The following is a 25,000-nucleotide window of genomic DNA, read 5'->3' on the forward strand; positions in this document are numbered from 1 at the left end:
AAATATGTCTCGATACCTGCTACAACTAGAAAATGGGGGAAAAAATACATCGAGAGAGTATCTTTTTCAGTGTAATTTTAATTTCCATTTGAACTTGGTGGTTAATTCAGCCTTATCTCATCTTATCTTACTAAAGGCTGAATATAGGAATTATCTTTTAAATGCCTTAGTGTATAATTACAAAATCTGATATGGTTTGCATAAGTAATTATATAAGTATTTTTTAAAATAATGACGCACATGATAGAATGGATACTGTCAAACCAGGGGTTGACCAACCATCATGCACGACTCAAATTTGATTCCAAGATACACGAGAGTTCATTTTGTCAGGCATAGTTGTCCATCGTGATGGAGCATGATTGAGTAGATGGATCAAATTTGGATCTACCGGAAAGTAGAGTTTATCGCCAGACCAGCTTCCTATTTATAGAACGTAACCAAAAAAAAAAAAAGAATTGTTTCTCCCTATACGACGCTTTTGATATTAGATAATATCAATTCCAGATACATGAGAAAAAGATAGGTCTGTTCTCTATTCTTCGCATCACATATGTGACCCCTCGTCTCAAAACGGTATTATGTCGGGATGATTAAAATGCTGAATATTGAATTTATAGCCAAAATTTCAGACTTGGGTTGAGTTTGTATGTTTTATTGAGGAGAATGAATCTCATAATATTTGAGTGTGTTGAATACCAATAATCAGAATTTTGACCATTTTAGCTTTAATTTGACTTTTTAGCATTCGGTTCATCCTGACATAATACCGTTTAGAGACAATGGGTCACATATTAATATTGTGTATCTACGTTAATTTCACCGTTGGGTAAAATTTCCACACATCAGCTTGATGTTTACATTGGCACTCGAAGAAGTTTTTAACAAGAATATTATACAACATCGGGTTTCTGGTTACATAGTGTACATCATAGGCTGAAACAACTTGGAAAGTTTCGTTTATGGAATTTTATTTACAATGAACAACAACTAAACAAAAACAAACGAACGATTTCACGAGAAGTAGAAAAAGACTTTTTTTTTCAAATAAGGAAAATAACAATTTTTTTTTAAATTGAACTTTGATATAGCGTAATATCCACTAAATATACTCAAAGCGTTGGCCCCTGACCAACAGCAACGCATAACATATATAAAGAGACATGACGCCTGTTAAGCGATATTACATTTTTTTTTCCCGATAGAGACAACGCTGTTAAAGACCAGGCACTCATTTTACACCTGGGTACGGTGAGAGATGGTGAGTAAAGAGCCTTTTCCAAAGACTCAACTATGCGCCGAAAGCGAGTGTCATACCACAAGACAACATAACCGCATTTAAAGCACTTCCAAATTAAATACACGGCAGTTGACTGTTAAATATCGAGATTCTAGTTGGGAAATTAACAACATGCATGGTTGCCTTGCGTCTTCAAACGACCTGCAAATATTTGCAGCTCTGACAACCCAAATTCGATTCAGTAGTCTGATGTCACGCCGCCTGGCAACGGCGGCCATCTTGGTTCTAATCACACAAAAAATCATTACTTTTTATTCTTCAAGCTGGCTAGAACTTTTCATATGCCTTGTGATCAGAATGTGTAAAAGTCAAAACATGATCAAAGTTATGTTTTTTTCCCTCTGGATACGCTTTTATGCTCGTCGGAGAAATATTTCATACGGGCGTCCGCATTGTTCCGATAGTTTAGAGCCAGTGTTACTAAGTTACAATGCGTCATTTGGAAGGAAGTGACGTTACGACTGTTGAAGCGTATTGTCATGGGCTTAGTTTTGTAATGGAAATACTATCTATAAATTTCTGCGATGTTGAATCAAGCCCATGAATACGTTCAACTATCAGACCTGAAAATATGTGTACATCGTCTTCATTGGATCCTGTGTTGTTATTATTATTATTATTAACATTATTATTATTATTATTATTATTATTATTATTATTATTATTATTATTATTATTATTATTATTAATATTATTATTATTTTATTATTATTATTATTATTATTATTATTATTATATTATTATTATTACTATTATTATTATTATTATTATTATTATTATTATATTATTATTATTATTATTATTATTATTATTATTATTATTATTATTATTATTATTATTATTATTATTATTATTATTATTATTATTTATTATTAATTATTATTATAATATTATTATTATTATTATTATTATTATTATTATTATTATTATTATTATTATTATTATTATTATTATTATTGTCCAGGATTGCTTTATATACTAGGCGATGTTAGCAAGCGTGTAAATTGTTGTGTGTATGTTTATGCGTGTGCATGTGTGTGCATGTGTGTGTGTGTATGCGTGTGTATTATTGTGTATTATAATATAGTAATAAACGTAAATTGTCAATGCTAAGGAATTGTGTGGGCGAGTGTTGGCACGTACATCCGTCTTAACTATCGAGCTAGTTGTATGTGGTGAGTATTATTTGGTGTGTTAAAACGATATCGGTGGAGGAAAGAAGCCAGGTACGATAATGTATGGTTGATGTGTTAATGTGTGTGTGTATGTGTATGTGTATGTGTGTGTGTGTGTGTTCTTTATGGAGAGAGCTTATTGTGAATATTTTTGTTTGTGTGTAAGGGAAAGAGTAAGATTATTAGAGGGAGATTGAGGAGATCGAAGAGGGTGAGATGAGAGAAATGGAAGAGAGAGAGAGGGTGACTGTGACGGTTGGTCTCTTGCAAGAAGATAGAGAGAGAGATGAGAGGAGATGAGGAGAGAGAGGAGAGAGGAGGAAGATGGAGAAGAGAGAGAGAGAGGGAGAGGAGGAGAGAGAGAGGAGGATGGAAGAGAGAGGAGAGGAGGAGAGGAGGAGAGAGAGAGAGGAGAGAGAGAGAAGAGAGGAGAGAGAGGAGAGAGAGAGGAGAGAGAGAGGAGAGTAGAGAAGGAGAGGAAAGGAGGAAGAGAAGAGAGAGAGAGGAAGGAGAGAGAGAGAGAGGAGGAGAGAGAGAGAAGAGAGAGGAGAGAGAGAGAGAGAGAGAGAGAGAGAGAGAGAGAGGAGAGAGAGAGAGAGAGAGAGAGAGAGAGAAGAGAGAGTGAGGAGAGTAAAGGAAGAAAACGGAGAGAGGTTAGAACAAGAGAGAAGAAGAAGAAGAGGAGGAGAGGAGGAGGAGAGGAGGAGAGAAGGAGGAGGAGAGAAGAGAAGGAAGAGAGAGGAAGAGAAAGAGAGAGAGAAGGAGAGAGAGAGAGAGAGAGAGAGAGAGAGAGAGAGAGAGAGAGAGAGAGAGAGAGGATAGCTAGAGAAACGGAGAGTTGAACAGTGAGGCAAGAAGAAAAGTGAAACGAATGAAAACGTCGAGAGATTGACGGTGTGATAGATACAAAGATGATGAAGAAGAAGAAGAGGAGGAGCAGGAGGAGGAGGAGGAGGAGGAGAAGGATTCGAAGAAGAAAGAGAAGGAAGAAAGGAAAGAGAAAGATGAGATAGATAGGAAAAATAGTTCCTGTGAGATATGAATTGATAAGAAGGGTTGGCTCTACATAGAAAAAGGTCAAAAGATGGAAAGACGTACAGAGACATCCAGCGAAAAAAATAAAACGATAACTCGTACAGATAAAGTAGGGAGGGGGAGAATATTGGTCTTTGTTATTGGACTAAGACAGCCATTTTGGTGATTAGTTCTCACTAAATCATATCAATGAGACTGTAAACGATCAAGGTTGCACATAGCTGGTGTGTGTTGTGAGTATTTTACCTAAACGCATAACACCAATAGAGAAAAAAAAACATTTATATCGAAATCATGAGAAATCTTTTTTTGTACCTGAAAAGGCGTTTGTGAAACAGACAAGGCAAAAAGAAAGATACAAGAAAAAAAATCATCCCCCCCCCCCCCCCCCCCCCCAACCGCAAAAAAGAATCCAGCCTGTCTCGATTTTTTAAGCAGTTTAAACAGTTGACCTTACTTTGATTTTTAATTTCATTTGTAATTGAAAGATTGGATAATCTGAGTTAGATAAATTATATTTTCTATTGGCAAACTGCCCAAGATAAACCTTTAAAACCTTAATATACCACACTCTGGAAAAAAGAAAAAAACGCGTATTTAACATTTTGGCCAAAAACTCGTCCTTTAAATATAAATAGTATGCAGATGACGTCACTCGGGTCTTTGTTATTGTTTTTTTGCCATCCGCGCTTATGAGTAATGCTCACTGAACTGTATTAACCCAACTATAAACGTTCATGGATACACACATGTTTTGTGTGTTGGTCCGTTATACTTCCGGATGGCAATGTTATGAGCTTCTAAGCCAAGCGCATACTATCTATAAATCGCTTCAAATGACCTCCAACCGGTCAAAAGGTCTCAAACTTGAGGAACCTTAGAAGTCTTGGGTTTGGGTTTTTTGTTTGTTTGTTTTGTTTTGTTTTTTTGTTTGTTTGTTTTTTTTGTTTTTTGGACATGCGAGAAGTTTCGCAATCAATTTGCAATCGCAGTGAAATTTTACAAGCCAAAATTTTAAAAGAAACACAGTTGTTTTTTTGTTGTTGTTTTTTTTTTTTTTTTGGGGGGGGGGGGGGGGTTGGGTCAAAGTGAGCTTGTACATTCATGACAGTTTTAAAAAAATCAATAACAGAAAACAAAAGATGCAATTGAGGAATTAAGGAACAGGGGAACCGGTGTAAAGGCATCGGTGTAAGGGCATCGGTGTGAGGGTATCGGTGTAAGGGCATCGGTGTAAGGGCATCGGTGTAAGGGTATCGGTGTAAGGGCATCGGTGTAAGGATATCGGTGTAAGGGCATCGGTGTAAGGATATCGGTGTAAGGGCATCGGTGTAAGGGCATCGGTGTAAGGGCATCGGTGTAAGATAAAGATTTAAAAATGTGTATGAAACAGTGCCAGACAAAGTAAGAGTTGAAAATACAAGAAGACAATAACAAAAATATCCCACAAAAATCGTCCCATATCGGGTGACCTATGTGGTTGCACGTTTGTCGGTTACCACGAGGTCAAGGTTCGATCCCCAGACGAGGAAGACTTATTTTGTAGGATGTTTTGTTTTGTTTTGTTTTTTTTTCATGTATTTTTTTCTTTCTGGCTTTGTCTGCCATTGTTTTGTTTCATCCACACTTTTTCAGAGAGTGAAATTCCATTCAAAGGGCCGTCAGTTACATGAGGTTTCTAATTAATTAAAAATCACGGGAACAAGAATTGGATTCAGTAGTCTGATGTCACGCCGCCCGGCAACGGCGGCCATCTTGGTTCTAAACAAAGAAAATCATTACTTTTCATTCTTCATTCTGTCTAGAACTTTTCATATGCCTTGTGATCAGAATGTGTAAAAGTCAAAACGTGATCAAATTGATGAGGTTTTTTTTCCTCTGGATACTCTTTTGTGCTCGCCGGAGAAATATTTCATACGGCGTCCGCCATTGTTCCGATAGTTTAGAGCCAGTGTTACTAAGTTACCATGCGTCGTTAGGAAGGAAGTGATGTTACGACTGTTGAAAAGTATTGTATGTGATATAAACAATGAAATGAATATCTTTGAATTTTGAATATTTGTAACCCCTCGTCTCAAAACGGTTTTATGTGGGGATGATTAAAATGCTGAATATTGAATTTATAGCCAAAATTTCAGACTTGGGTTGAGTTTGTATGTTTTATTGAGGAGAATGAATATCATATTTTAGTGTGTTGAATACCAATAATTTAGAATTTTGAACATTTTAGCTTTAATTTGACTTTTTAGCATTCGGTTCATCCCGACAGAAAACCGTTTAGAGACGATGGGTCACATTTGCAGTAGAGTATTGCCCCAAACTGGCGAATCCAGAAACCTTGAAGATTTGTATTTATAATTTTTTTTTTATTTTTAAAGTCATATAACATAATTACAATCCTATCTTTATCAATTTGATTTTCATTGTCTAATCATACGACACGTCAGGTCACACACACACACACACACACACACACACACACACACACACACGTTATAGATAGAATGAAGTTGACGCCACTCTGGTATTTGTTATTGTTTTTTGTTTTGTTTTTTTTTTTGCCATCCACGTTTATAAGTAATATTCACTAAACGGTATTATCCAGACTATAAAAGTTCATGATTACACTAAGTTTTGTGAGATGGTCCGTTATACTTCCGGATGGCAATGTTATGAACTATCTATACCATATTCTATTAATACTCACGGAGGAAGCCCTTGGAATGCTCTCGACGCTCTCCGATGTCCCCCTTGTTTTTACCCCTGGGAAAGACAAAATTTAAGAGATGATAAGCAAAATATATTATATGATACTGTTTATCTGACTTGGGGATTTGTGTATGTGTGTATGTGTTTGTGTTGTTATGTGGATACGTACATGGATGTATGTGTAGTACTTTATAAATCTCCTTAATTAAAATGACATGATTACTTTTTTAAGACACTGCGCTCAGGCTTGTAAAAAATTGAATTTACATAAACATATCGAAGCTAGAGTTCAAGGCAGTCTGTCATTTTTATCATTTTACCTTACTACTATTGTAAGGTATGGGATACCGTCAGTGGCGTAGGGCCTTAAAGGCTATTAAGGCTAAGCCACAGGTCGTCATTGTCTTGAAAGTATGTAAGAATTTAACAATAAAAAGTCACACTTTTAATTTTTCTGTTTCACAAACAATGAAATTCATTGTTGACCTGGTGTTAAAAAACCCTTACAGAGCCTCAAAACTTGAACCAATCACACCGCTTTGAATTTACTACAGCTCGAGTTGTACTCGTACCCCTGACCAATCAGTACAGCGTGTGGCTTTAAAGGTGGAGAAGGCTTCCAGCCATATTCCCACGGTACAACCAGGCGATGCATTTCACGTTTGCCGTGTGCTATGACTGTGGGCATCAAGAGGCATCTTGACGTTGAACTGAGTCATTGTGGCTTTCTTACTCGCAGCCACACACAATGACCTAATTGTTCCATTGATGGCAATCGTGTTGTACCTGTTACCCATCTCTCTTCGAGGCGTGTCAGGCATGTGATATTGAATTCCCCATTGTCCCTTTTAACTTGAGTGTGTTAATCTGATGTGTGCAGTGTTTGTTTTTAAAATTTTAATTAATTGCTATTAAGTGTGATGAATCACGTTGATTATCTGTTGACTATCAATACCAGTTCTTTGAATAGGGAAAATAAACTTTTGATTAAAAGTCTCGGTCCCCATCAACCAAACGATTTTGTACTCACTATTAAAGACGGGAAACAGAATCGGTCATTTAATTTGATAAAGATTGGTATAGTCGTTTTCCTTGGCTATCGGTGAGAATAGAAAATAAAAGTTTATTTTCTTTTAATTGTATTTTGTTTGGCGATAACAGCAATACAGAATTGTCTTGGACAAGAAGTGGATTTACCTGTTTGAAAAATTTAACACAGAGAGCATTGAACCATCAGAAGTCTAACTTACATTTAAATATCACCACTAGATTGAAAACCGTTGGTACTCTTCACATAGGTGAAGATTGACAGTGGCTATCGCTTATCTTTAGCCAGGCATGATGAACAAGTTACAAAAAACATACAAATTTTGGTAAAATAATTGAGTGCATCAAATTCTCTCTCTCTCTCTCTCTCTCTCTCTCTCTCTCTCTCTCTCTCTCTCTCTCTTTTCTCTCTCTCTCTCTCTCTTTCTTTTCTCTCTCTCTCTCTCTCTCTCTCTCTCTCTCTCTCTCTATATATATATATATATATATATATATATATATATATATATATGCGACAACCCATCTCAAATCCAGCCCCATGCTCCTAAATGACCAGGCTACGCCGCTGGATACCGTGGACCCCCTGGACACAGTTGGATGATCTGGATTTTGCAGATGACCTGGCTCTTATTTTGTCCCACACCCAGGACCAGATGCAAGCAAAAACCACAATTATAAACAGCCTCTCGGAATCAATTGGTCTAAGAATTCACCCTGCAAAGTCAAAGGTCTTGAGGATAGGTACGCGTCAAAGGGAGCAGATCAAAGTAAAAGATCAGGAACTCGAAGATATAGACACTTTCTGCTATCTCGGGTGTATAATTGACAAGGATGAAGGCACGGAAGCAGAGGTGAAAGCACGAATAGGAAAGGCATAGGCTGCATTCACATCTTTGAACAGAGTTTGGAGAACTAAAGATATCTCCCTTTGACTAAAGGTAAGGTGGGGGGGGGGAGGGATTGATGAAAAAAATCAGAACTAACACTAAAACCCAAGAGCCTGTATCTGGTCGTGAGACAGTGGCTTTGCAAATAACAAGTGCATTACTCAATACCTATCCATTTACTCGCTATGACCGTAGCCATCGTTAACAATACTATAGCCTGACACTAGAACCCTCTAGGACTGGCAGTTTGGCGTCATTTTTTAAAGGTTTGTGTAACTTCTAGTGAGTTGTCGTTAGTAGAGCTCATGGAAACAAGTTATTTCATTGGTTGAACTATTGAATACAACTCACGATTTGTTTTCTTTTGTGGCAAAAGACGTCATTTTGTTGGTCAGTGTCAGGTTATAACTTTATAATGGGCTACGCTCTGACCCAGATAATAAACCAAGAATAAGAGGCGAAGGGTCGAGAGAAGGCTGGAGACAAGAATCCCTACCTAGTGTTCCGCTCCTGGAACACTAAAGGAGTGATTATTAGGATTACAGCGTAAGTCAGTCATGTCACCGTTACGCTTCATAGAAGATTCAATTTGCACCACAATAATATCAACCAATTAACTGCCGTACTTTGAAAAGGCCTCACGAGGTCCCAGGTTTGAGAATTTTTGCCAAGACGAGGGTCATTTAAATCGATCGATATTGGATGGACGCGTTTTCTGGCAAAATTACATGATTTGGGGTTGTTGTTTTTTTAGATTACGACAGTTAACCGGTTAATATCATACTAAATCGAATTTCAGTTATTTATATTATGGCTGGTTCTATCTGACAACTCAGCCAGTCCGGAATGGTAACTTGTTTACCTGTTGTGATTAAATTATGTCGATGTCTTGATCAAATTATAGATTATGTAAATATATTGAGTTATTTCGATGTTTACTTTACTTTATTTGTGACCCATCGTCTCTAAACGGTATTATGCCGGGATGAACCGAATGCTAAAAAGTCAAATTAAAGCTAAAATAGTCAAAATTCTGAATTATTGGTATTCAACACACTAAAATATGATATTCATTCTTCTCTATAAAACATACAAACTCAACCCAAGTCTGAAATTTTGGCTATAAATTCAATATTCAGCATTTTAATCATCCCGACATAATACCGTTTTGAGACGAGGGGTCACAATTTTGTTTTATCTCCTTGGCGTTCCAGCTGCGCACAAGACCAAATCCCGATGATTACTATTTATTATTTATTTATTTTTATATGTATCCTATGTCGTGTGCCCTGTTGATTAAACATGCTATCATGTTGGGTTGAACTGACAAAAATTATTATAAAAATATAAACTGAACCAAAGTCTTAATTTTCTTTTCTAAACATTCAATCAATTTTTAACGTTGAAATCAATCAAATAAAATACCGTTTGAGGCGATGGATCATGCTGTATCTTGCGGCTATGTGATCTTGTGGTATGACACTCGCTTTCGGATCGGAAGGTCCTGGGTTCGAGCCTCTCTCGGCGCATAGTTGAGTCCTTGGAGAAGGCTCTTTACTCACATTCTCTCACCGTACTCAGGTTTAAAAAGAATACCTGGCCGTTAACAGCGTTGCCTCTGTCCGGAAAAAAAATTGTAATATCGCCTAAAAGGCGTCATGTCGCGTCCTACATGTTAAATGTTGCTGTTGGCCAGGGATCCCTTGTAAAAGCTTTGAGCACGTTTAGTGGATATTGCGCTATATAAAATCTCTTTTTTTTATGTCACTAAGTATCAGAATTTCTGTTGAAGCCCTAAAAACTACATTGGTGGAACATTCAACGTAAATACACGGGAGTCCGGTATCGATCTCCTCCAGAGCCACATTTGGCCCAAGGAGCAAGAGTGTATTTCGATTTCCGTGTCCCGAAACGGACAATAGCAAATGCTTTCTATCCCTTAGATAGGACTCTAGTCTATTGGAAAGTTCTTTCCGCCAGAATTAAAAGACCCGGCTAACAACACTCTGCTGTGTGGACGCGGGAGGTGGGGGGGGGGGGGGCAGAAAAAAAACTCGCCTGCTTATTTATAGCTACGGAACATGGGCACTGACCCGAACCGAAGAGCAGAGATGAGACAGATTCCGTAGAAAACAAAATAGTCCTTAATAGTACCATACCGCATAAATAAGCATGAAAGCACTGTATGAAAAATGCAACGAAAAACCATTATCTATTCAAATCCTGGAGATAAGCTGGCGGCATTTTGGGAATTCATTGAAAAGAGATGAAAATAAACCAGCTAATAAAGCCATAAATACTTTTTTCACCACGACTGGACACAAGAAATATAAAGGCAGACCACCCACGTCAATTCACACTGACTTAAATCGCCTCCAATCCAAAATAGCCAAGAGTTAAAATCAAAGAAAGATCTTATGAATTCAGCATCCACAGCAAAAGACCGTGAACTGTGGAAGAAATTAACACAGACGATTTGAGAGGCTGCGGAGGCGTCCCGTCGGATGATTAGGAAGCGAAAGGGCCTTAAATCAGTCAGTTAATACTCTATTCTAAACGCATAATAATAATTTGAGTCGTGAGTTTAGAATGTTTTTATTGTACACACACACGCACACACACATACACACATACACACATACATACAAACAGCCCTATAGATAGTTCGAAGATGACGTCACTCAGGTCGTTGTTATTGTTTTTTGCCATCCGCGTTTATGAGTAATGCTCACTGAACTGTATTAACCCGACTATAAACGTTCATGGATACACACAATTTTGTGTAACCTTGAACTTTTATAGTCTGGTTAATAGTTTAGTGAGAATCACTCACAAAAGCGGATGGCAAAATACAATAACAAATGCTTGAGTGACGTCATCTTCGCTATATCGATACACTAACATAATACAATTTTGTGTAACCTTGAACGTTTATAGTCAGGTTAATACAGTTCAGTGAGCATTACTCATAAACGCGGATGGCAAAAAACAATAACAAAGACCCGTGTGACATCATCTTCGAACTATCTATAGATAGTTCGAAGATGACGTCACTCAGGTCTTTATTATTGTTTTTGCCATCCGCGTTTGTGAGTTGTATTCACTAAACTGTCTTAACCAGACTATAAGTTCATGGTTACACAGAGTTTGTGTGTTGGTCCGTTATACTTCCGGATGGCAATGTTGTGAACTCCTTGGCCAAGCGCATTCTATCTATACTGCGGTTCTCTGGAAAAACATAATTAAAAATTTGGCCAGAAAACTCGTTCTTCAAATATTTAAATCGATCGATATTTGAAGGACGAGTTTTCTGGCCAAATTTCTAAATATGTGTTTTTTCCAGAGTACCAGAGTCTCGTCATTTATACTGAACCAGTTGACAGCCGTAATCTGGAAGAACATTTATTTTAAAATTTGGCCAGAAAACTCGAGAAAATATTCTATAGATGGAACGAAATTGACGTCACTCAGCTCTTTACTATACTATTGGTTTTGGACAGCCATTTTAAAGATTAGTTCTCATTAAATTATATCAAACATGTCTTTAAAGTTTAAGCTTACACATAGTTTTGTGTGTTGGTACGTTATATCCGGTTGGCGGACGTTGTGAGTATTTTACCTAAACGCATAACATCGATAAATTATAAAATGTTTGACGGTATATTTTCTTCTTTATCACACTATTACAAATTCTAAACGATCCATGCAGAATTGGCACTTGGCAAACCTGACAAGAGTTGACATTTAAGAAAAGGCTGAGGTTTAACACGAACACGGGACTTCAAATAACAAGTAGCCTTTGATGCTGATACCTGAGCAGAACACCAATCCAAAAAAAAAACCACCCGTTTGCTTTACTGGGTTTTTTTTTTAATTTGACACCGTCATCGATCAACCAGTTAAGCTGGAGCCATTTTGGCACAAATTGGATTCAATAGTCTGATGTCACGTCGCCCAGCAACGGCGGCCATCGTGGCTCTAAACAAAAAAAAAATCGTTACTTTTTAATCTTCATGCTGGCTAAGAACTTTTCATATGTCTTGTGATCAGAATGTGTAAAAGTCAAAACATGATCAGATTTATAATGTTTTTTTTTCCTCTGGATACGCTTTTATGCTCCTCGGAAAAATATTTCATAAGGGCGTCCGCCATTGTTCCGATAGTTTAGAGCCAGTTACTAAGTTACCATGCTTCATTACGGGGGAAGTGACGTTGCGACTGCTGAAGCGTATTATTTCTAATACTTTTATTGTGGGTTTGTTTCTCTGTGTCCATTTGGAGTAGTATCAAATATGACTCATGTTTCAAAGTGTGTTTCTCTTGTTTTATTATTAGTAGTAGCAGCAATATTTGTTGATGTTGTTTTTGTTTTGTTGTTTTTGTTTTCTTGTTGTTTATTAAGGCAACGCTCAAGACGTAGGCATCGATAAATAATAGATAGTATGCGCTTGGCTAAGAAGCTCACAACATTGCCATCCGGAAGTACAACACACAAAACATTGTAACCGTTAACTTTTATAGTCTGGATAATACAGTTAGAATTACTCATAAACGTGGATGGCAAAATAAAAACAATTACAGAGACCCGAGTGACATCAACTTCGTTCTATCTATAGCCTGACACTGACCAAAAAAGTACGTCAAAAGACAAGTCTTTGGCCACAAAAAAAATCGTGAGTTGTATTCAGTAGTTCAACCAATGGGAGCACTTGTTTCCCTGAGCTCTACAAATGACAACTCACAAGACGCTGCACAAACCTAAAATATGACGTCAAACGATAAGTCCTAGAGGATTGACGTCATTTTTCGTCAGTGTCAGGCTACAAGTTAACGATAGGTCTTAAGCGTCATCAAGCACTCGTTAAAAGAATATAGATTCTAGTTCGAATTTGATGTCACTCAGGTCTTTGTTATTGTTTTTTGCTATCCGCGTTTATGAGTAATTCTCACTAAACTGTTATCCAGACTATACAAGTTCATGGTTACACAGAGTTTTGTGTGTTTGTCTGTTGTACTTCCAGATGGCAATGTTGTGAGCTTCTTAGCCAAATGCATACTATCTATAGAAGCCACCAAACAACCAGCGACGCCAACGTGCGGCAAACAAACTAGCCCAATGCAAAAAAAAAAAAAACAAAAACAAAAAGAAAACAAGAGTCCGACACACAACCACCTCGCCGTTTATTAAGAGCCAATAACAAAAAAAAAATCAAAAAAATGTAACAACAACCCACGTTTTTCACGTGTGGAAAACTTGAAGCAAGAAATGTCAGCACAAAAACAAAATACCAAACGGCATTCACGTGTAGAACCAAAACATTGAATCAAATGTTATCTGGGTCATTGAAGTGTAGAACAACAAAAACCAGAGATCAAATGTAAACCCATTGTGCCAATAAATTATATAAGATTTGATTTGAATTAAATGCCCCGGTGAGGCCCCAGGCTTGAGAGTTTTTGCCAAGATGAGGGTCATTTAAATCGATCGAAATTTGAAGGACGAGTTTTCTGGCCAAATTTTTAAATACGTGTTTTTCCATAGTACGACAGACAGTTAACTGGTTTAAAAGATGCCATGATAAGACAAGTGGGCTTTTCGTTTTGGTCATTTCAAGAAAATAATATATCGATTGTCCTCTATAGGCTTCAACAGTCACTTCCCTCGTAATGACGCATAGTAACTTAGTAACTGGTTCTAAACTACCGGAACAATGGCGGACGTTCTTATGAAATACTTCTCCGACGAGCATAATAGTGTATCCAGACGAGAAGAACATTATAAATCTGATCTTGTTTTGACTTTTCATATGACATGTGAAAAAGTTCTAGCCAGCATGAAGAATTAAAAGGACCGATTTTCTTTGTTTAGAACCAAGCTGCTGGTTGCTGGGCGGAAGTGACATCAGACTATTGAATCCAATAGATAGTATGCGCTTGGCTAAGAAGCTCACAACATTGCCATCCGGAAGTATAACGGACGAACACACAAAACTATGTGTAACCTTGAACGTTTTAGACAAGATAATACAGCTTTGTGATAATTACTCATAAACGCGGATGACGAAAAACAATGACAAAACCCGAGTGACGTCATCTTCGTTCTACCTATAAAACAGATAAACTTAACCAACGTCTCATTCATTTGTCTTTGAGTTCACTTTAGAACATTGAAATCACCTTCACACAATACCGTTTTGAGGTCGTGGGCCACATATTTGATGCACTAAAGCAACAGTTAGTTCTTGTCGCATTCTTCATCGCAAAAAAAAAAACAATAACAAAGACCCGAGTGACGTCATCTTCGTTCCATCTATAGTGATCCCGACGTGACTTTTATGGGAATGAACCAGTATATTTTTGACCAATCAAAACATGGAATTTGTAACACACCTTCACACGTACTCGGACAATCATACTTGGCTGTTTATAAACAGTACCGTGAATGAAATTGACCTATCTCTGATCATTGTTGTTGTTTTTATACCGCCAAATAAGTGACTAGTTGTACGATTTTCTCAATCGAACTATAAACGTTCAAGCATACATATAGATAGTATGCACATGACGTCACTCAGGCCTTTGTTATTGTTTTTGCCATCCGCGTTTGTGAGTTGTTCTCACTAAACTGTATTAACCAGACTATAAAAGTTCATGGTTACACAGAGTTTTGTATGTTGGTCCGTTATACTTCAGGATGGCAATGTTGTGAACTCCTTGGCCAAGCGCATTCTATCTATAGTTTTCTGTGTTGGTTTTAATTATCAAGCGGTAGAACAGTGGGTATTTTACTTAGACTCATATCATCGATAGTAAATATCTGACAAGTTTCCTATGTTAACCAATCACTACCATTGTTTACATTATGACGACTGTCCGAGAGGCATGGTTATCTATGTGTCTATTTCATAATCCTGGAAGAAAACGAAGAATGGGCATGATCTATATTAACTTTCCATGTGGTCGAGGTCATTGGTCACATTGCAAAATGTGCTCAAAGTGACCCACTTAGTGAACAGTTTTCACAGCTTATTAAATATCTATTATCACGATTGGTCATTTGATTCAGCTTGACACATGGGTATGTTTATAACTTTCATAAACAAAGCAGTGTGTTTAGATACATTGAGAAATGTCCAATCGTTGTACAGCAACAGATCATGTGATTTGTGACAAGGATGGATGAAAACCTGAATATAGATCGCTCCCATTCTCAGAGCTAGATAAGCCCCAACGTATATTATAACAACCCTCTAAGGTTATGCTACTAACAAAGAGTGGAAATGGAGAGGCTTCGTATGGGAACAAAACAGACAATGGACGTTTCGGGTACAAACCCTTCGTCAGCACAACATTACACAAATTAACATAAAATAAAGTAAAATGCAAAATAATTTGTATCGTCTGTACATATTTGTTTTCTTTTGTGGCCAAAGACTTGTCTTTTGACGTAAAGTTTTGGTCAGTGTCAGGCTATAAGTTCACGATGTCTAGGGTCAGGCAAAATGTTAATGAACGCTACGCTCCAGCCGTAGCCATTGTTAACATATAGCATGACACTAGAACCCTCTCGGACACAGTTTGGCGTCATTTTAATTTGTTAGTATATTTTTTCTGATTATTTTTGTTTTCAAGTGCGTTTGGTTCTAGATAGTAAATTGTGGCATGCCCCCAATTGTGTTTAAATAGAGATTACATTGACTTATATCTCAATTAAAAAGAATGAAATAAAGCAGATAAAAAGGAAAAAGAAGAAGAAGAAGAAGAAGAAGAAAAAGAAGAAGAAGAAGAAGAAGAAGAAGAAGAAGAAGAAGAAGAAGAAGAAGAAGAAGAAGAAGAAGAAGAGTGATGCAACAATACATAATGGAAGAGCTAAGACGTAAAAAGGTTGTTATAGTGAAAGATCTTACTTCAGTAAATATCCATTCTGTCTTGAAACTTGTAGAGATCAAGACAGAAAATCATAATTAAACGAATCACAATAGTATGACAAAGAATATCTCATAATAATAATATAGTATAACAATTAATGATACAAACTTAAATCACAAATCTATCGATCCATAAGTTATATTAATTTGCAAATTTATATACAATTTCACACTGACAGAAACAAAGAACTCCACTGAATGTTACAGAACACAAGGCTTTCTTACATTCCAAGTGATTAACACGCGATTAAAGCTTGTGTGTTGGAAAACTATGCACGAATATTAACATTATAATATAGGCTATACCAAATACAATATTATTATTATCATAATTATTGACAAGGTTATTGTGTGAGAGTTATTCTGTTCTTATAATATTCCTTATGATTTGGATAGCAGGTTTCGAATGTTACTGACCATTTCACACAAAAAGCCAGTGAAAAGCAAAAGCAAATTAGTATCGATATGGCATTCTTCTCCAGAAGACAGAGTAGTAGTTGTAGTAAGAATAATCCGTCTCGATTTTAGCACGTTTGACTTAAAAAGAAATATGGCTGGGTCCGTGAGAGAGAATAGTAAGAATATGAGAAGGACGATTGGGCGTTTGAAATGGAAAAACAGAGTCGAAAAACGCTTATGACTAGTTGAGGAGTTATAGGATTGTCTTGCAGTCGGCTGTGCGGATTTGATCGAAATCCATTGGATTAGGGAACGGATTATAGGACCGGATTAACGCCATGATCCGGTTAGGTGGAAGCGTGTGTGCACCCACCAGTATTGCTACTCTAACATTATGGGCTAACAAATTCCTCGTGATTTTAATGGAATCGTGACATGAACAATGCGTTTAAACGGGAGATTAGTGCGAAATCGCAGAAAGCTGAAAGGTGGTTGTTTTTTTTTAATTTGACTACGCTTAATTATCTAGTTTATTCATATATTTGTTTGGACCATATTATGTTTAGAGAATTGAATAAGTTGAAATAACAAGAAGCTATTCATATAATAAGTGTATATCATCGAGCGGGAACTTCAGAGCCACCAGCTTTTCCCAAAGCATCAGATAATCAATATTGACACACATTTTAATTTAAAAAATGATTGGCAATGCGCCATACACATTTTTTTAGCTTATACCAATGCACACCAGAATACAAATTTAACTTAACTATTTTTAAATACATTATAAAGTAGTCCTGATATTTTATATGCAATAGTAAAAATTAATTGAGATATACACCTCTCATCTTTAGATGTTTAGTTTTCCTATTATTAAGTTTCCCGATTATGGGAAAAGACAGAATTCCCTTCCCTATTTCGAGATTTCTTAGTAAAACGTGACACACTACTTCATCAAACAAGCCAGTTTCTGCTGTACTCTGGAAACCCCCATATTTTAAAATTTGGCCAGAAAGTTCGTCCTTCACATATCGATCGATTTAAATGAATCTCATATTGGCAAAAGAAAAAACCTCTCAAACCTGGGACTTCGCGAGATACCAGGTTTGAGATTTATTTATTTTCCAAGATGAGGGTCATTTAAATCGATTGATATCTGAAGCTGGAGTTTTCTGGCCAAATTTATAAAAACGAGTTTTTCAACACTGCGGTATTATTAAATGCTTTTCATTAGATTTGGTTATTTACAATAACTATATTAAAAAAAAGATTTATTGACCGAACGATTATAGGAGATTGAATAAAAAGACATAAATGCAGTTTGTCATTTTTCGCACCTTATATTTTTTATTGTTTCCTTTCTTTATCAATTTTGGGTGATATAAGTTAATATCAAGATTAGACGAGCAATAAAAATAAGAAAATGGTTAATAAATTGTATGTTTGGAAGTGGTTTCTTTTTTGTTTGTTTGTTTTGTTTTGTTATTTTGGGGGATTTTAATGAAAATAAAGTTATTTACATTGTTATGTATTGACTTAATCGTTGTCATATAAAAATCTAAGTGATAAATTTGAGAGCAAAAAAATATCATCCCAAAAAAGTTTGCCTTGGACTGGCAGTTTGACGTCATTTTTTAGGTTTGTGTAGCGTCTAGCGAGTTGTCGTTAGTAAAGCTCAAGGAAACAGGTAATTTCATTGGTTGAACTATTGAATACAACTCACGATTTGTTTTCTTTTGTGCCAAAAGACTGGCATTTGGACGTCATTTTTTGGTCAGTGTCAGGCCATAACTTTACGATGGCTACGGGTGAATCCTCAGACTTCCTGGATATCATTCTGAGCCTTGATCCGAGTAGAGATACATTTTTTCTTGCGTTTTTCCTTCTGTTTTGTTTGACATTGTTTTGTACCTAGGTCTATGTGCACAAATTTTCAGGTCTGATAACCTAGCGCAATTATGGGCTTGATTTAACATTGTTGTAATGGACAATATTTTTCGTCGGTTGGTTTATGAGTATTTCCATTACAACAATGAGCCCATGACAATGTGGCCTATCAGACCTGCAAATATGTAGGTTTACATGTCGTTTTGTACACATATTATTATTATCAGATTTTTACACAACTATAACACGAAATTCATGAAAAAATGATCGTCTCTATCTAAGTTACTTATTTTCGCACAAACTCGTATATTAAAGCTTTTGACATTAAAAATGCTTTTAGATGTTATAGGATTTTTAATAGACGGATTCTATAAAGTGAAAATGTTCAGAACTCTCAGTCATTCTCTATAGATAGAATGCGCTTGGCTAAGAAGCTCATAACATTGCCATCCGGAAGTATAACGGACCAACACACAAAACGGTGTGTATCGATGAACGTTTATAGTCAGGCTAATACAGTTCAGTGAGCATTACTCATAAACGCGGATGGCAAAAAACAATAACAAACACCTTTGTGACGTCATCTTCGAACTATCTATACCATTTATTTGCATGATGATGCAACATAACTTTGAGTCTATCAGTAGCTCAAATTTAAGAAGTTCGGCTCCAGTTCTTTTTAACTCACTCAACCCTAACACCGACTATATCCGTAGTTTACCTGGGTTACTTTTACCCCATGACGATTTATGTTATTTTTCTGAGACAAATTGTTGACGTAGTATCAAAGCTAGTGTTTTTACTTTTTGCATGTTAATGATAGTTGGAATAAAACTATCTATGTACATGGTCATTTTTAATACATTTCTTCCAATTTTGAAAAGTAGATAAAATCTTCATCTTCAATCAGAAGGATTGAGTGAGTTAAAGTGATCTGCGACATAGCGATGATCTTGTCCCAATTCTTCTCTCAAGCAACAGTGAGCAAGTTGAGGCTACAATTATTTTTGTTGAAATCTACGCTAGATGTTTATGATGTATAGTAATATTATAGCTTATGTTTTTTATCTACCTGTGTGGATCTTCATGGTGCCTGTTATCAACGACCTTATCTCTTCGGCTTTAACCAGTAAACTGCCGTACTCTAGAGAAACATATATTTAAAAATTTGGCCAGAAAACTTGTCCTTCAAATATCGATCGATTTAAATGACCCTCATCTTGGCAAAAACCCTCAAACCTGGGACTTCGCGAAGTCCCAGGTTTGAGAGTTTTTGCCAAGATGAGGGTCATTTAAATCGATCGATATTTGAAGGACAAGTTTTCTGGCCAAATTTTTAAATAATATGTTTTTCTCGATCACGGCAGTTACTGGTTAATTATGAGAACAGTTTCTCTAGTTACGACTGGCGCCATAGTCCCCAGATTTGCACTGAATTAATTGTCATTTCCTCAAGTTCGAGTCCAGAGGCGATGTTAGGTGCTGTCTCAGTGGATACCTCGCATCTCTCTCTCTCTCTCTCTCTCTCTCTCTCTCTCTCTCTCTCTCTCTCTCTCTCTCTCCCTCTCTCTCTCTCTCTCTCTCAGTCTTTCTCTCTTTTTCTTTCTCTCTTTCTTTTTACTTTCTATCTTTCTCTCTCTCTCTCTCTCTCTCTCTCTCTCTCTCTCTCTCTCTCTATCTATCTATCTATCTCTCTCTCTATCTATCTATCTATCTATCTATCTATTTATCTCTCTATCTCTCTACTTTATTCTTTCATATATTATATATATATATATATATATATATATATATATATATATTATTCTTGCTGCTTTCTCTCATTCTTTTTCCCTATAATCTCTTCGTATTTGCCTGTCTATCCCAAAACCCAAAATATCTATATATTTATCTATTTATACATCCCGTATCGCTCTCTCTCTCTCTCTCTCTCTCTCTCTCTCTCTCTCTCTCTCTCAATCTCTCTTTCGTTATAGATATATCTATATATAACAGGAAATGAAGTTAGTATAAAAGTGCCAGAAGACAAAAGAAATTATTTTGTACCGATGGAATGGAAATCAGAAGTCGTGACATCATACCTTCCTCTCTTCCGGCCAAAACTCACCGAATAATGCATAAACAATGATTTACATATTGAATCATAAGGTATCATAACTATTTTAGTGGCAAGATGTACAGACGGTCTAGGTAGCTTCTTATGATTACGAGGCGTAAAAGAACGAGAATGGATGATTTTTATTGACGACCAACATTTATTTAGGCTAGAAAATATGCATGATGCCATCATTCTGAAACCAGAAGATCAGCTGCACAAAGTATTTATCCAGTCCTCCTGAGAATGAATTGGTTTCCACACTTCCAAGGAGATTGAAACCGGTATTTTGATATCACACTTTTGCTCCCTGTTGAACCGTAGCCTTCGTTAATTCATGTAACTCTTACCGGTTTTTGATGCTGTGCGGTTATCCAAATAAACTCACATTCCGACAGCCGGATAGAACGTACCAACACACTATAAACTATGTGTAACCTTGAGCGTTTTGTCTGATTGATATAATTTAGCGAGAACTATTCATTAAAAAATGGCTGGCTAAAAACAACAACAAATGACTGAGTGACGTCAATTTCGTTCCATCTATAGTAATTTATTCATGAAAATTTGGTAAGAACTATCATCGCCTATCTGTCTGTTTAAAAAAAAAAAACAAAAACAAAACAACTCCTCGGCAGAACGATGCATAAGGACAAAATTCTATTTCTAGTATAATTTGGAAACCTTTTCAACAGTAGTCCTTCAGAAACATCAGGCCCGTGGAGTCGGAGTTTATACATGTTCCAATGGTGTGAAACTGACAGTGGCAATTGCTTGCAATCCTTTGGATAGGACGCTAGTCTATCGCAAATTACTTTCCTCCATATTTAACAGACCCAGCTACCCAATCACTGCTGGGTGATCATTTTTTTTAAATCTCGACTGTACCCGAGATTGATCTAAATCGCCTTGCTTGTGAAGTGAGTGCTCAACCAACTGAGCTATCGGGACCAATCTTACTCATGTCCATGTTTTCAAAGAGAGAGAGAGAGAGAGAGAGAGAGAGAGAGAGAGCGAGAGAGAGAGAGCGAGAGCGAGAGAGAGAGAGCGACACAGAGAGAGAGAGAGAGAGAGAGAGAGAGAGAGAGAGAGGTGAAATCTACGTAGCTACAGCACAAATTGTTTTTTACTTCTTGTTTAGCCCACATAAAATCAACATAAAACCTCAAGATGAGATGTTTATCGGGGGGAGGGGAGGGGGCCTTAATCAGTGGCGTGGCATGCTTACAGAAAAAGATGGTGCCAGAATCAAAAGAAACTTACTTAAAACATGCTATATTTGTAAATACAAAAGCAAGAAGAAAAAAAATAAAGAAAAGACTAACTCAAATAAGTAAGAGGCGGTATATACCATTTCTTAGGGGGTTTTTTTCTTCTTTTTTTTTTATATTCTGTATTGCATTTTTAAAAGATGGATGCGGTGCCAGGCACTAAATCAACCAATATAGCCACGCCCCTGGGTTCTCTCATCAAAAGTGTACATACATTCTTTTAGCCTTTTATACTGAACTAACAACATGATTACGTCAACCCCATGTGTAAAACGTGAGTGACCAAATGAAGTCATTATAACCAGAAAATTGCCGTAGGTACTCTGGAAAGACGCGTATTTGAAAATTTGGCCAGAAAACTCGTCCTTCAAATATCGATCGATTTAAATGACCCTCATCTTGGCAATAACTCTCAAACCTGGGACCTCGCATGGGATATTTGAAGGACGAGTTTTCTGGTCATTTTTTTAAAAATATACGTATTGGTTTTTTTGGGAGGTTTTTTTTTTTTTTTTTTTTTTTTTTTTTTGTTTTTTTTTTTTTTTGTTTGTTTTTTTTTTTTTTTTTTTTTTTTTTGGGGGTGGGGGGGGGGGGGGTTGGATGGTGTTAGAGTAGAGCATTTAACTGGTTAAAAGTACCAATCATTTTTACTGTTTAAATGTATGTAGATTCTGTGTTACCAGTGTAGACTTATTTGCAGGTCTGATAACTCAAAATTCAAAATTCTATGGGCTCATTCATAATTGTTATTATTGAAATAGATTACTCTCGACGTACACATATTTTCAGGTCTGATAACCGACCGCAATTATGTTGGGTTTTTTTTTAACATTGTTGCAATGGAGAATAATTTGAGTGGGTTTGATAGTGTTTCCATTTCAACAATGAGCCATTAACAATTTGGGTTATCAGACCTGCAAATAAGTGCACGTCGGTTACTCTCAAACCAACGCAAAATATTGTCCCAATTGTTAAAATGTTAAATCAAACCTAAAATCGCATTCGGTTATCAGAGCTGCAAATACGTCTGAGGACGTAGAGTTAAAGTGCTATACAAAGTTAAGAATCCACACAGATGGATGTGCGCTATACAAGTGACTTGATGACCATTACTATTACCATTAGTAGCTTGATTAAAGCCTGCAGGTGCCGATTAATTCAAAGTGGATGAAAATGATGCAATTTATTATTAAAGTTATGGATACTCACAAAAATCCGAGTGAAACGGGTGGGAAGAAAAGAACAGAAAACAGAAAAGAAAAATAATCAAAACCGGTGGTGCAATATTTTCACTTACCCAAGATTTCGGTCGAGAGACGGATAGGATGTCCGTGGGTGTGTAGTTCCTATGAGCTCGGTGAGAAGGTGAACATCGTTGATACATTTACACGTGCGGGGAGCATGGGAAGGTGGGCGGGGCTTGGTCTGAAAGAGATGATGATGGAGGAAGGTGAAAGGTCATGGTGTATGGATGTAGATGGGGATGAATAGATAGATAGATTATATTAATGATGTTGTTGTGTATGCTTTCGTCGTAGATAATTGGGATTGGAGATGAGGGAGGGACAGTTAGTTGAATGGGTTGATAGATTGTGTAATTCAGAAAAGTGAGTGGAGCAGGCACTTATGTTGGTAACAACAAGATATGAAGTGAGTAGAAAAGTGCCAGAAGACAATAGAGAATAAAATTATTTTTTTTTATAGATTTTTTGTTGATAGATTGTGGGAACTTTGGTTGTTGGAAGTTAGGAAAGTTTTTGGGAGATTTTTTTTTATTATTGTCGTTGTCTTTTTCTGAACTCCAGAAGGTCATATTTTAACAAATCTGAGACAGGCCTCTAGATAGTTCGCAGTTGACGTCACTCGGGTCTTTGTTTTTGTTCTTTGCCATCCGCGTTTATGAGTAATTCTCACTAAACGGTATTAACCTGACTAAAAACGACCACGGTTACACACAGTTTTGTGTGTTGGACCGTTATACTTCCGGATGGCAATGTTGTGAGCGTCTAAGCCAAGCGCATACTATCTATAGAAAATAAAGATGAAAATGAACATAAATTTATTATAGAGACACATTTCCAAAGATAAAAACGTGGAGCGGGCTCTAGCGTCAATAATGATGAGAAAAATAGGATATGGAGAAGTGCCAGATGAAAACAGGGGGGAAAAAGTCACGATTTCAGTGCCAAACTCAGGATCCAATTGACACGACAACCCTCTGCCTGGCAAACCTGGGACTTTGCGAAGAGTTCAATCAAGCCCCGCTCTGAGCAGTGCATAGTTGAGTTCTGGGAAAAGGCTCAATACTAACATTTTCTCATCGAACTCAGGTGTAAAATCAGTACCCGGAGTTAGTTAACAGCGTTGTTTCTGTCGGAAAAAATGCAATATCGTGTAATAGGGATCATGACCCGTCTTTCATGTTAAGTGTTGCTGTTGGCTAAAGAGCTCATGAAAAGCGCTTCGAGCACGTTTAATGGATGTTGCTCTAGATATAAATGCTAAAGTTTTTTTTAATTACAAGATCATAAAAATTAAAAATCAATAAGTGATTATGTCGTATAATTATTACTTGGCATCAATTCTGATATTCTGATTGACAAATTTCTTTGATTGAGAATTGATTTGATTTAATTGATCTCTCTATTTTTATCTCTCAGTTTGTTGTGAATTTCCATATCTTTAATGAATGGCTTATAATTTTAATCTTCAGTTAATTAGTACCTATTTCATTAAAAATAATCTATTCACAGAGAATTTTACCTGTTTATGGGACTGCTTTTCTGGTTATTCGAGTAATTGATTGATTCATTCATTCATTTATTTATTGAAAGTTGATGAATTGATTAATCCAGGCTATTAATTGATTTATCTATTTATAAATAGATAGATTTATCTATCTATATATAGACTGCTTGATTGATGAATCAATTGAGTGATTGATTGATTGATTGGTTAATTGGTATATTGACGAGTTGATTAAGATTTTACTTGATGAACTAATTAATCTATTGATATATAAATTTATTGATTGACAGAGCGATCGATCGACTGATTGATTTATTTATCCGATTGATACACTTATACACATAAATCTATATCCACTAATGATGATGCACGAATAAAAGAGATGGGTAGTTAGGATGATCGGTGTGTGGGTAAGGGCTAGCAAGAACGGATTGTTCGTGAGTCAGTCAGTTGCTCACCAGAACAGGCTGGTAAAACAATAACAAAAAGCTTTAATTAACACAAAAACGTGTGAGTAAC

At 36.5% G+C, this 25,000-nt stretch overlaps 1 protein-coding gene across 1 annotated transcript in view; it reads right to left on the reverse strand.

Moving 5' to 3' along the window:
• Positions 1-23,141, reverse strand: part of LOC144978206 (uncharacterized) — a gene marked incomplete at its 3' end in the record, with an annotated part of 95,266 nt that extends 72,125 nt beyond the window's left edge. Inside the window, 2 exon segments of the mRNA XM_078923982.1 lie at positions 6,218-6,273; positions 23,031-23,141.
• Between the last annotated feature and the right edge of the window lie 1,859 nt (positions 23,142-25,000).

Source organism: Berghia stephanieae, chromosome 8, assembly GCF_034508935.2.
Source record: "Berghia stephanieae isolate SIO BIC M18660-M18661 chromosome 8, UCSD_Bste_1.3, whole genome shotgun sequence".
Lineage (NCBI taxonomy): Eukaryota > Metazoa > Mollusca > Gastropoda > Nudibranchia > Aeolidiidae > Berghia > Berghia stephanieae.